A 14,460-nucleotide genomic window follows, 5' to 3' on the forward strand; every position below is an offset into this window, starting at 1 on the left:
TTCAAAATATGTGATTTTTTTTCCATACCTACCCTCCAAAGGGTTATGCATCATATGGATTCTTCATGTGATCCCAATATTCCATCATACCTTGGGTTCCTCGGTCTGCTTATCATTCTCCTCAGCTCCTTGAGAGACATCTAGCATGTCATCCTTCTTTGTGGTCCCTGAGAGATAGAATTGCACAATTTGAGCGGGTAGTGACATTGGCGAGATGAGGCCATGGGGTAACACATTTACGTAGTTTTAGGATGCAAGGCGAACTGGGCAACTAAGGGAAAAAACTGTGCAGTTTTAGGATGCAAGGCACTATTGCGGGATGAGGCCCTGGGAGGACACATCTACGTAGTTTCAGGATGCAAGGAAAACTGGGCAATTAAGGGAAAAAACTACACAGTTTCTAGAGATAGCGGGTTTCGGATGAGGGAAGGACACTGGAGTAAACCACTATGCATTTTTGAATGCGACGATAGGTTGTGCTTTCTGTTCATTGTGTAGTTCTAGTAGGAAAGGAAAAATCTTAAGGGTTACATATGTGAAGTGAGTGGTTTAGGAAAGCTAGATGAGGCTAGGTTGCTAGGGAAACTCTTAAATTTGGAAAAGTGTGGGATCAACGGAATTGATGTGAATAGTGATAGAAATTGACTATGAGCACACACTTGAACACTTAGTGATACAACATAGATCTTCCAGAACATATAACACATACTTCGCTTAATGAAACAACCTTTGCAGCAACTTACGAGAAGTGTGGCTTCAATGATACACTTTAAGAGGAGAAAGGTGACACTTGTACAAGAGTGCATGAGATGAGTGTGAAACATGTCTGTGGTGAGGAGAACCCATTCTCACAAAGATTTCTCCTTGAAGCAAAACAAACTTCCCTTTGCATGATAAGCAATAATCCCCATACCCAAGGATGACACATACTATATAAAGATAAAAGCATGAACGACTCTTAAGATTGAATAAGGGAGCTTGATATCATCATATTACTTATACGTGACTAAGGAATGAGCGATCATGGGATCGACAATATGCTCTGAAATTTGAGTACAGGCCAAAATTTTGGAGGGTGTTGCAGCTGCTACAAGAGGTCCTAATTGTTGTAAAGGTGTGGTGTAGTTGGGATTGTTCCCCATGAGGCAATGTTTTCAAATGATATAGAGTTGGCTTTTCCGCATATCTTGTATGAGTCAAAGTTATTAAAATTGGTTGGCTTGGACTGATTTTTTAATCAGAATTGGTTGTTCAAACCAATTTTCATTGGTTTTGTCCCGAACTAAGTCATTTTCATAAATCTTATCCAATTTTGGTAAGTTCCATAGAAACATAATCCCTCTCACTAAACCCCTCATAGGAAATAAAAGCCATTACCCTAGACCTAACCAAAACATAAATTTCATCTATTTAATGATGCCCTCCAACCCCTATATTTGCTTCATACATATATTTTATTCATTTGTGAGAATGTCAAGACTTTGATGGTTGTAGGCTCAATATATGTTGATCTTCCACTATTCTTATGCTCATTGAGCTCATTCAAATTGCTTCCAAAGATTACCCATTTAGATAAAGATAATTTAATTGATGTTCAACAAATGACCAAAAATATAGGTCAATAAGAATAAAAGTATAGATCTAATATAAATACAATATATAATGTAGGAGTGTGAAAGCTACTCCTAGATAAACCTACAAGATAACTGCAAATGAATAGTAATGACTTCATTAGAAAAGTGATTGCATTAACAAATAGCAATAAGTAAACATGCATAAGATTAGAGACAAGAAATAAACATAGAAATGAATAAAACAAGAACATATATGGGAGAAAACTCTTCTATTTCCAATGCATAAGGAAAATGGGCCCTTAATAAGACACTAGGGAATGTTTGGATGAAACTTGTGAATCCTCTCCAATCATTCCAAGGGAGGGTCCTTTGCTAAAATTTGGACTCCTTTCTCTCACTACAAGAGGGTTGCAAACTTCCTCAAAGGTGAATAAATTGTTTGAAGGAAAACAATAATACCACAAGCTTCGAAAGGTTTGGAATTCTTGAAACTTGGGCAACACAAATTTTCACTCAACTTCACTCTTAAAATGCATATCCATGACTCTTATTTATAGGTTTTTCTCAAACTTCATTAAAAATGGTTCAAGTTGTGAATGGTCCTGAAGTACATTGTAGTTTCCCATGCATGAGAGGAGCCTTGAGTTTCCAAAATAACTTATTATTAATTCCCTAGAGATCTTAATATGTCTGATCCATACTTGGTGCATTCCTTTTGATGGGATCTTTATTATTTCCTGCATTATTCACTAATGAACTATCACTATCTACATATTCATGCAAATGTTAAAGGGATAGTCACATAGATCACACAAGAACTATAGTGTGAATTTGCATTGATTTATAAAAACCACTTTATAGTGATTTCTTAATTCCTTTGAGTTGTTGATTAATTTTCATGGATAACAATTTTCTTGGTGTATTGTTGATATTTTTTAGTAATCACTTATGTAGCTTTGTGGAAACATTTTGGTTGATAACACTTAGCTACATGTAGTACATCTCATCCTCATTCTAGGTTACTGTGAGCATTGAAAGGGTTGTCCATTTTCATACATCTATGTGCAATTAACTATTCACCAAAGGTAGACTGTCAAGGGAATTCAAACTAACCATCAACATAAACTACTTATCCCTCTCATGAGAATGCAACAACATTGGAGGAGAGATATTTGTATGACTCTCTATATCTTGTTATATCATACTATCTACAGGGTTTCTAGTTAAAGAGGCCTACCTCTTGCTAATGTCAATCATATCTAGATCCTTGGGGTTTAGGGTTTTGGCCTACTTGGAGCCCTTTCTATTTCAAACTTCAGATCATACACCTTCCTCATTATTTGTTGTTTGAGAAGTATTGAGAGTTGCAAGGCTCTAAGTGGGTGAGGTAATGAGAGGATTTGTCTAAAACATTATATTACAATCAAGAATAACTCATTTTCTCACAATAATGGATCTTTTACCAAGGTACAATATTTCTCTGATTATGCCACTTGTAACGTTCATTCTTACATATTGAGGAAATAATATACCTTTACGCTAACTAATGAGAATTTATGAGAAGTACTTTAGCTAGACTCATACGAGTATCCTTGGAGGTGAGAATGAAGGATTCGAAGAAGTTTAGTTGCTACAATACCTTTGTGTTCTTGAAAAACCTTTACTTTGCTAAAAAACTAGCGACTTGCATTGTTGCAACATCCCAAATTATATTGTTGCAATACCTCCTATATGTCATTGGTGCAACACTCATGTATTTATTCCACCCTACTAATGTTACAACACACTTAAGAGTACCAATGTTGCAATGAGTATGAGTACTAGTGTTGTATCACATTGGAGTACTGGTGCTTGCAACATGACTAAGTACTGATGCTATAACATGCTTGAGAAGTGATGCCGCAACATACATACGGACTAATGCATCAATACCTTGGCACCCTAATTGTGGAAGTAGTTGTTGCAACTCCATGGATAGTTGTAGTAGAACAATAGAATTGATTGTAGGATGCTCCATTTCCATTTCAAACTACCTAACGTGTAACCACCCCCTCTCACATTTATCCAATGTCACTATCTTGCTAGGGTAAATATGAGATGAAGAGTTACTATGACATGACCCATCCTCCAACCTCCAATTAAGGAAGTGGGGCCTACAAAATGAGTAGACACTGACAACTCATAACATCCCTTAGGGCTACAGGACAATCAAAGGTCAAAGTACCACCCTAGGTGACCAAACATTGAGTTGGGGCTCTTTTCACTAACCTAGACCCCCAACTACAGGCATGACAAGGCTTGGGTGTTGTTATAGGTCTCCAACTACATGTACAACACTGCGTCCATGCAGTTATGACCCAACGTTTCCAGTTCAAAGGGTGCTATCATGCAATCTAAGCCATATATTCATGCCAGCATCTAGACCACTGCCTAGAACTACCTGAGACTTTTGGGGATTATAAATTACATAATGAGAAATATTTCATAAAAAAATTGAATAAGAATTGAACTAGGACATGCCTAGTCCATAATACACATTTCATGAAACACATGGAAAACATGTAAGCTACGGGTCATGAATGCATATGTCATCATAATAGTATGAGATTCATTTGAGAATCACAAAGAAGGTCTGATGCTCTCTCCATATAGATGCAACAACACTTATTACTCCATACATTCATCAACTGGTCAATAATTAAACAATTCATGACAAGAACCATAGATAATACATATCATATTAATGACATATAACTAGAAAATAACCGACATAGAGATCATGGAAACTTAGCCATAATATCACGAACATAAACATTACAAATGTTCACCAATCACAATAGTAAAATGTCTCATATTAATATATGAAAATACCAACCAAGTCGGGGACTTCCACGTACCACCCGACTATAGATTAGACTGGAACGAATCTCTCTTTTAGACAAGCACCCCCATGCACTATTCCAAGCACGAATGTGGGATCTCATGGAATAAACCAAAAATAAATAAATGAGGGCTTCCAGAGGCCAAACCACCTTAACCCTCAACCACAGTGATTCCACCTCCATGGCTGGACATCACTAACACTAACCAGATCGGTCTCTACGCAAGCTATCTAGGGCTCTAGGAACTAGTAACTCAGCCCACAACCTTCAAGGGCTCCAAAGCATTTTCCTAACCTGACTCAAAGGACTAGTAACTCAACCCACCAAGGGCTCCAGAGCATTTGTCCCAACCTAGGCTCCAAGACTAGTAATTCAACACAAGATATTCTAGGGCTTCCAGAGTGTTTGTTCTAACTCAAGACCATAAGGAACACGAACACCAACCATAAAACAATCAAGTGGAAAAACCCACAACACCATGGCTATCCAAGAAATGGAAAGAAAAGGCTAAAACTGCTGTCAATCCAGGAAAATATCCAGGCCAATGACAACACAGAATTAGAAAATCAACTATATATACAATGCATCCATAAATCAACAAGGAAATCACACTTGCAACTTGTTACCTACTAAGAAATCCAACTGTAGTTGTCGATCCACTTGCTCCCTTATACTTCCCTTCTAGTGGTTCGTCAGGGACTAGGTTCAAAATAAATTTCGTCACCTCATGGAAGATCTGCACGTAATGGGGACCATTTCTTCCTAAGGAAGGAATAATCCAGGTGGATATTGTTGACCACCCACCTATTCAACCTAGACCTCCAGTTCGTTTCATTTTTTTCTTTGTTTATTTCAATATTTACTATTTTTAGCATTTTTTGTGTCTTGAACTTTTGGAGTTGTTTTGACTCTCTAAACGACATTTTTTTGAGGTCTGCAGCAAGCCCATAACCATAGGCATGGGCCTACTACAAATCCTATATTACTTGGAGAGACCTTTCCAACAAGGTATCAGATGTGCCAAACAAAGATAATATGACTAAGTTACGACCTCAAAAATTTGTCTTCCCAACTAACCCCAACAGCGCCCACCAACTCTTGGCATTCCATCTCTTGGGGTTAGGGTTGTGGTTTTTCAGGGTTTTCCCTTGTTGTTAAAAAAGGAATATGCCCTTGAGCCTCATTGTAACATAGTTCATAGGCATGTAGCTGCCACATCTCTTCTCAGAGATAAGCTACCATTGCCCGAGCTAGTTTATTTCCATTCTGTTTGTAAGCATATTTGAGTATTCTAATATTAATGAAATGAAGTGTTAATTCTGCTCTATCCTTGTATTTAAAGTTATATCTATAATTTTTTGCATTCTTGTTGAAGTTCACATCAAACCTTGGATTCGTTATGCTTCTCTGTTGCGCTTTTACAAAGGCATCAAAATTTGATGAGGAATCAAGATTTTTGGCACTTTTGTCTGTGTAGGAGGCTTTTGTGAATATTTGGATCATCTCTATTGTAGCTCATTCTCACACAACTAAAACATCAAATATCTTCAAGAAAGTTCCAGCACAAGATTAAATCTTGCAAAATTTTATGGCACCTGATAATATTTTCTGACAGCTCTACAAAGGGAAGACATTCTTGCTTTTATGATAAATGTCAAACCACAGAGAAATGGCCATGATTTTGATATATTTTACTATTCTCCAGAGGGGCAGAAGTGTCGTTCAAAGTTGTATGTTGCTCATCATTTAGGACTTGTAATATATTGTAGTGAACAAGAGAATAATGCTTCATTATATAAAAGTAAATAGAAGGCCTTGTGTTCAACATTTCCGAGAAAAAGGAAGGAGTTCACGAGGTGCAAATGCATAAATATAATTTTATCAAGCGTACAAAGTTGCATACATAATAATGAATGTAGCCCCAACAACAAGAGTGATGATCATTCCTATGATATGGATGTTGAGCCCAACTCTCAAAAGATGAAGAGAAATAAAAGAGAGTGTGGACCTGTTGTAGATGAAAATGCTTTACATCAAACAAAATCCAAGGTCGACTTGCCTATACAATATGAATATTTTTCTATTTAATGTATTGGTACCATTGATCCTCGGTCTACATATCATGATAGTCTCCATATATGGCCTATATGATATTGCTCCACCTGGCATGATACATTTACCGGGTCATTATTTACGGCAAGGGCTAACGAGCCTGCTATCAGGCATTAAATGCCTGCTTAGCTGCAAGCTCGATAGCCATATAGCTTTCGGTGGGGACGGAGTGTTCGGAAAGCACCGCGCACGTCTGTTTTATATGGCTATCGAGCTTGCAGCTAAGCGGGCATTTAATGCCCGATAGCAGGCTCGTTAGCCCTTTCCATTATTTACATCTGAAGTGATTGATGGGGGCTTTACTGGACTTATTTTATGGGTAACAAGACGTCCTTGCACAGCGTTACCAAACTCAAACCCAACTGCTTCAAATGTCCTATTTATTTCAACTTGCAAAAACCTTCAAGTTGACAATAAAGTTCGAGAACCCGCTATTGGATTTGAAGCAACAAATGAGCAGGATAATGGGATATAGATGCTTCTTTCGGATCCTAAGGATTCTATTTATGCATATTTTTGGGCGTTTGACCAGGAATTTGCAACTGGAAATGCTAATGGTTTTCTGGATGTTGGATGTGGCACATGAATACTATATATATTTTTTGCATTAGCTAGTGCTAGAAATGTTTATGCAGTCGATGAAAGTGACATAATAGTGCAGGAAACATAAGTTATTAAAGAAAATAACTTATCTGATAAGATCACGGTTGAGGAGGTAGATTTGATTATATTGGAATGGATGGGTTACATTATTTTATATAAGAGCATGTTTTCTAGTGTAATCGTTGCAAGAGATCATTGTCTCAATTTAGGAGGGATATTTTTGTCTTCTCATACGACATTGTACATGGCACTAGTTACACATCCTGAATGATACAACGAAAGAATTGACTTCTGGCAAATTTTTTATGGAATTGATATGTCTGTGATGTTACCAATGGAAAAGCAGTGTGCCTTTGAGGAGACTTGCATCGAAACAATTACAACAGAAAATGTCTTGACATGGGAAATTGTTATCAAACAAATTTATTGTAGCACTGTCACAATACAGGAGTTAGAATGAGTTACTGCAAGTTTCAATGTGTCGTCTATGATGAAAGCATCCTTGCATGGTTTTGCATTATGGTTTGATGTTTCATTTGGAGGGAATGCAACAACATTTAGTGATACCCAGTCAGAATCATTAATAGACAGCTCATTATCAAGAGATTTTTCGTGGAAATGGTGTACATCATCAAAAAAATGTTTTAAATCACTTAGTATCCTTGTACTATCAACTGCTCTTGAAGAAGTCGGCTTCCATTGGGCACATACTTTTCTCTATATCTACGATCGTTTAGAGGTGAAGCAAGACCCAATGCTATAGGTGCATCCTCTACTAAGCTTTCAGTGGCAACACTACCTCCTCGAGCACATTCAGTTTATTACCAAGATGAAATTTCTCAATAGAATCTTGAGTATCCACAATTCTCTCGTTGTGAATTGCATCCACCTTTTCGTAAATCCTCAACATTGGGCTCATCCAATTTGTAAATCAGAATATTACCACAGAAACACTATATCAATTTCAAAAGCGTTCAAGGCAAGAAATATGATTCTATGCAACGAGTCAACATGGAATATGTGACACTACTACGTATCAGTTGTTTTATCCTCAGAATCCTTTGTTTAAGACTATGTCATCTAAATGTGTCAATAATATGCAATCTTATAATGGTAAAAATGTAGAAGTTATTGTTAATGTTCACTATGGATGTAACCAGGTAGCGCCTATTTTTCCATCACATAGTACCACTATTTCATAACCTAAATTCTGACATTTTTAACTCATTTCCTACCATAATTCCACAACTTGTCCCAAAATCACATCTTACACTTTGTGGTTGATTATCATTAGTTTTATTAGATTTTCTATGATTAGAGATGATTTCATCATGATTTACTAATGATGGTTTTTTTTCTAAGTTCATTTGCCGCAGGGTTCCATTGCCAAAATTCTTCACAAATCAATTAAACTAGTTGCTAGACATTGAGTACCGAATAAATTCTTGTAGTTAAAAATATCGAATTTGTGAGAAAATGGAAAAGAATATTAATATTCTAACACATGTTTTTTTTTAAGAGTGCCCTTATTCATGTAACCCAGAAATGGTTTGGAAACATTCATTACCATGAAGGAGTTATAGTCAGAGGTATATTCCAGCACAATCTTAAGTACGAAATCAAGGCCAAATTCGTGGTTTGTCTATTTTCGGCCACAACCACGATTTGGATGAATCTCTTCGAACTCGAAAAGAGATTAGTTTTTCTAAGTATGGAAGAGATCATTTTTTCTAAGATCATAACCCAGCTAGTCAAGTTGTGATCAATCTGGAGGATAACTCACGATATTTCTCACAAGCCGAGATTAGTTGATAATTGTCTATTTTCTTCTTGTGGTTAATTAGTTAAGATTTAGCATCTATCGGCTTAACCTTTTTAAGGTCCGTTATGCTTTGTTTCTCAGAAAGGAGAAAGGAAGTACGCAGAAAGAACTGTCGACCAATTTTGTAAAGGATACGTTGTTCAGGAGATATTACAGTATGACATTTGTATTTACATTTTGAACATTGATATAATTCATCTGCAACGTTAAGTTTCCTGTGAGTGCTATGGTTTTGCTTTAAGTTTTCAGTCTCATTGGTTTAATTTAACTTGATCCATGAAGTGGCAAGGGCCCACCACCCCCTGGAAACAAGTTTTACAACCAGTATAGATTTTAGGATAGAGTTTTATTAATTATTTAACATTGTGAATGTTGCTTGGATAATTATTATTTAACATTGTGAATTTTCATAGATCTGAGTTGAAAAAGCTAGATTTCATTCATTGTTTGATATAGATCAATCAAGGTTCTGTTGAGTAATTATTTTGGCATGTCACTCTTTCCTTCGTGCAATTATATTATACAAAGGTGTTTGTGAAGAACTTTTAATTCAAGTATATACAAAGATTGTTCATAATTGAGACCTCGAAATGAATTGCGTTTATTCTTCGTATACTTCTCAATCTTGTAGTGTCGTGTTTGAATAATAATGCTCGGAGATATTTAGGTTTGAATTCATTTGATTTGGGATATAATGTTGGGTCCCTATAATACTAGTGATTACCCCATTACTATTGTAGTTATACCCCTTATTTATATTGTTGTGCCCCTATTACCCCCATATTGTTATTTCTGTGCCCCATAGAATCCCTCTATTGTTATTTTTGTGGCTTTATATTATTATTGTTAGGTCGGCTGGATTATATTGTGACTCCTTAGACTCCTATATATAGAAAGGAGGTTTTGTCATTTGAATCATCCAAGAATTGTTCATTTATGTAATGTAAAGGAGGTTGCCCCCTCAAAGAGGTTGAATTCTAAGGCGTGGATTTATCTTTTCTATCTTTTCCTGAGCTGGTTTCATAACATTTGGTATCAGAGCTTTGGATTCTAGGGTTTCGCTGCTCCAAACAGGTCGTAGTGGCTTGTTCGCTATAACTTTTTTTCTGTGACGTTTCAGAAGTCACAAAAAAAACCCATTTGAGAAGAAATCACGCTGAACCTTGGGTCTGAATTGCAAAGCTTTTCGCACGATATTGTTGGAGATATGATCTGAGGAAGTTGGTCTTTTGCAGATTCCTGAATTACATTCAAAACAAGTGACCTGGGGAAAAGTGTCATAAATTTCTCTCTGGGAATCAGATTGAAATTTCGTAAGAAGGTATGGAAGAGGACAGACTGTAGTTTCTTGTATATCTTTTTCAAAACCAAATATCGAAAATTGTACACGTGGCACTTCATACAACTTCGCTCTTCTGGAAAGGTCTATAATCAGGGCATCTTGGGAGATTGTGCATAACTCTTTCTTGGAGAATCCAATTTGGATGAGACTGGTGGCATTGGAAAGAGGACACAGAGAGCTACTATAGGTCACAAATTCAGAACTAGATGATTGGAAAGTGCAGAGATACATCAGAGGCAATATCAAGCTCCTACAAAGTGAAAAAAGGTGTGTAGATTTTTTTAAATTTTTGCTTAAGCTTGGTTTGAAAATTTATTTTGAAGGAATTCAAAGGGCATAGTAGAGAATTATTATCGGTAACTGATGCCCCAAGGAAAGAAAATGCAAACACCTAGTAAGGAACCTGAAAACTCTAGCATTACTCATGAAGAAGAGGAAGAAATGCTACATGATATATCAAAATTACATGAACAAGTGCAACAAATGTCACGCTCACAAAAGTTAACAGATGCTAAGATAAATGGCATGGAAGCTAAGATGAATTGAATGGAAGCTAAGATGAACAATTTGAAGATGGATTTGAACACAAATTTGAAGACAGGCATGGCAGATTTGAAGACAGATTTGACAAATTTTCTACAAGAAATACTTACTAATGGTGAAAAGGTAGTAAAGGAAACTCATGATGAGAACAAAAGAAATGTTAATCATGATTCCATAGATGCTAATGTTGGATTGAAGAATCACCATATTCCAAAAATCGATATGAGGAAGTTTGATGGCAAGGATCCCGCCACATGGATATTACAAATGGAGCAATTCTTCGATCTCAATAATGTGCAAAACGCACAAAAGTTACATATGGCAATTGTATATTTGGAACCAAATCAGTTTATATGGTATCAATGGCTTTGTTCTCATAAACAATTTATCACTTGGGCAATTTTTACGGAAGAATTGATAGCACATTATGAGGATACAAAAAGCAACACTTTTTTTAGCCAATTGATAAGTCTCAAACAAAAGGGTTCAATAATGGAGCACATTGAGGAGTTCCAAAAATTGAACATAAGGGTAAAAGATATTACAAAGGAGCATAGGGTTGATGTGTTCATCGGGTCTTTAAAGGATAATATCCAACATGATGTTCGCCTTTGGGAACCTGATTCATTAGAGAAGGCATTCAGGTTAGCAAGAAAAATGGAAAGCAAAATTATGGCAACTAGGAAGCATACCACTCACAACTATAAAGACGGAAGTGTTGTTGCCCCTAGCCTTCCACAACCTACAAGGTTGACACCATAACAATTGGAAGAAAAAAGAGCAAAAGGGCTTTGTTATAGTTGTGATAGCAAATACACTAAAGGTCATAAGTGTGCTGAGAAGAAATTATTCTACATAGATTGTGAAGAGGAAGAAGAAAAGGAGCAAGAAAGGTCAAAAGAAGAGGATATACTCCAGGAACAAAGCCTAGATGAAGAACAAATAAATCTAACCATATCTTGTAATGAATTGGCAGGAATTACCACTCCTCAAACCATCAAGATAGAAGGACAAATCAAGAAGAAAAAGGTAATAGTGTTGATTGATTCAGGAAGCACCCACAATTTTATTCATTGTAGGGTAGCAAAAGAATTGAATTGCTTCCTCTATCCAACACCAGAGTGTCAAGTGATGATTGCAAATGGAGGAACAATAAATTGCTCGAGAAAGTGCCATAATATCAAGCTATCCATGGGAGAATATGTATTGACTAGCCTAATGCTTTCCATTCCAATGGGAGGTGCTGATGTTGTACTAGGAGTCCAATGGCTACAATCCTTGGGTACAATAGCTTTTAATTTTCAAGAAATTTTCATCAAATTTTCTATAGAAGGAAAGGAAGTTGAATTAAGGGGTATTGCAGGAAAACCAGGAAAGATAATCAGCTCTAATGGCATGACTAAGCTTCTAAAAAAGGAGCAAAGAGGTGTAATTGCACAATTATGTTCGCTAGATGTTTCCACATTGGAATCATCTATTTCTCCAGATCTCCAAAAAGTCCTGGACAATCATTCCAAGGTATTTGAGACTCCCAAAGGTCTCCCACCTATGCGTGATCATGATCATGCTATTCATCTGATTCCAGGAAGTGTTCCTCCAAACATCAGGCCGTACAGATATCCCTATGTCCAAAAAAGTGAAATTGAACGTATGGTTGTAGAAATGCTAGAGGCTGGTATAATTCAACCGAGTCAAAGTTCTTTCAAAACTCTAGTAGTATTGGTGCACAAGAAGGATGGATCATGGCATATGTGTCTGGATTATAGGGAGCTCAACAAGCGCACTATTAAAAATAAGTTCCCCATTCCTGTCATTGATGAATTACTAGATGAATTGCATGGATCAATTTACTTCACCAAGTTGGATCTTCGTTCGGGATATCATCAAATCAGAATGAAGATTAAAGACATTCTGAAAACGGCAGTTAGAACTCATGAGGGTCATTATGAATTTTTGGTCATGCCTTTTGGCCTTACCAATGCACCTTCAACATTTCAAGGTTTGATGAATTCAATTTTCAAACTGTTCCTTAGAAAATTTGTGTTAGTATTTTTTGATGATATACTAATCTACAGCAAGTCTTGGAAGGATCATGTTGAACATGTTGACAAGGTGCTACAACTATTGGAGGAGAAACAATTATATGCAAAAAGATCCAAATGTTTCTTTGGAGTCTAGGAGGTTGAATATTTGGGTCATATTGTATCTCATGAAGGAGTTAAGGTAGACCCTAGCAAAATTAAAGCCATTAAGGAATGGAAAATCCCCACATCCATAAAGCATCTACGAGGATTTCTTGGGTTGACAGGGTATTATCACAAGTTTGTTAAGAATTATGGGAGAATAGTAGCACCTCTTACAACATTATTGAAGAAAGATTCATTTTCATGGACTCCGGAAGCAAGAAAGGCCTTTGAACATCTTAAAGAGGCAATGTGCCAAGCACCGGTCTTAGCTACACCGGACTTCACAAAAACCTTTATTGTGGAATGTGATGCTTCAGGAAATGGAATTGGTGCTGTTCTAATGCAAGATGAAAGACCCATTGCTTTTGAAAGTCGTCCAATCAAGGGAAAGTTTTTAAGCAAAGCTATTTATGAGAAGGAAATGTTGGAAATACTCCATGCACTTAAGAAATGGCGACCCTACCTAATGGGAAGACACTTCAAGGTAAAAAAGGATCATGATAGCCTTAAATACTTTTTAGAACAAAGATTATCCTCTGAAGAGCAACAAAAGTGGGTCACAAAGATGTTGGGTTATGACTTTGAAATCATCTACAAAAAAGGGAAGCAAAATGTGGTGGCAGATGCACTCTCAGGAAAGGATGAGGATGTGGAAGCATTGTTGTGCGCCATTTCTATTATCCAACCAGATTGGATAAACGAAGCAAGGGAGGAATGGAAGAATGACGAAGAAGTATGGGCACTTATTCGAAAGCTACAACAAGATTCTAGTACTAATGATACATTTAGTTGGCAAAACGATTCGTTATGGTACAAAGATCGCTTATACCTCTGTAAGAATTCCCAGCTAAAACAAAAGATTCGTATGGAATTGCACACTTCTCCCTTAGGAGGTCACTCAGGATTTTTAAAAACTTACCACAGGGTTAAGAAGGAATTTTTTTGGGATGGCCTTAAATCAAATATTCAAAAGTTTGTGGCGGAATGTTTGGTTTGCCAACAAAATAAAGTTGAAACAATTAGGACACCGGGTCTATTACAACCTTTATCCATTCCAAGCCAACGTTGGGAGGAGGTTTCTGTTGGGTCCCTATAATACTAGTGATTACCCCATTACTATTGTAGTTATACCCCTTATTTATATTGTTGTGCCCCTATTACCCCCATATTGTTATTTCTGTGCCCCATAGAATCCCTCTATTGTTATTTTTGTGGCTTTATATTATTATTGTTAGGTCGGCTGGATTATATTGTGACTCCTTAGACTCCTATATATAGAAAGGAGGTTTTGTCATTTGTATCATCCAAGAATTGTTCATTTATGTAATGTAAAGGAGGTTTCCCCCTCGAAGAGGCTGAATTCTAAGGCGTTGATCTATCTTTTCTATCTTTTCTT

The 14,460-nt window shown here is 36.6% G+C and overlaps 1 pseudogene; it reads left to right on the forward strand.

The window, feature by feature from the left end:
* Positions 1-7,043: 7,043 nt before the first annotated feature.
* Positions 7,044-7,934, forward strand: LOC149266267 (putative protein arginine N-methyltransferase 6 pseudogene; annotated as a pseudogene).
* The last annotated feature ends 6,526 nt before the right edge of the window (positions 7,935-14,460 follow it).

This window comes from Pinus tabuliformis, chromosome 6 (assembly GCF_031772625.1).
Source record: "Pinus tabuliformis cultivar Carrire ecotype Pingquan chromosome 6, CPIR1, whole genome shotgun sequence".
Taxonomy (NCBI): domain Eukaryota; kingdom Viridiplantae; phylum Streptophyta; class Pinopsida; order Pinales; family Pinaceae; genus Pinus; species Pinus tabuliformis.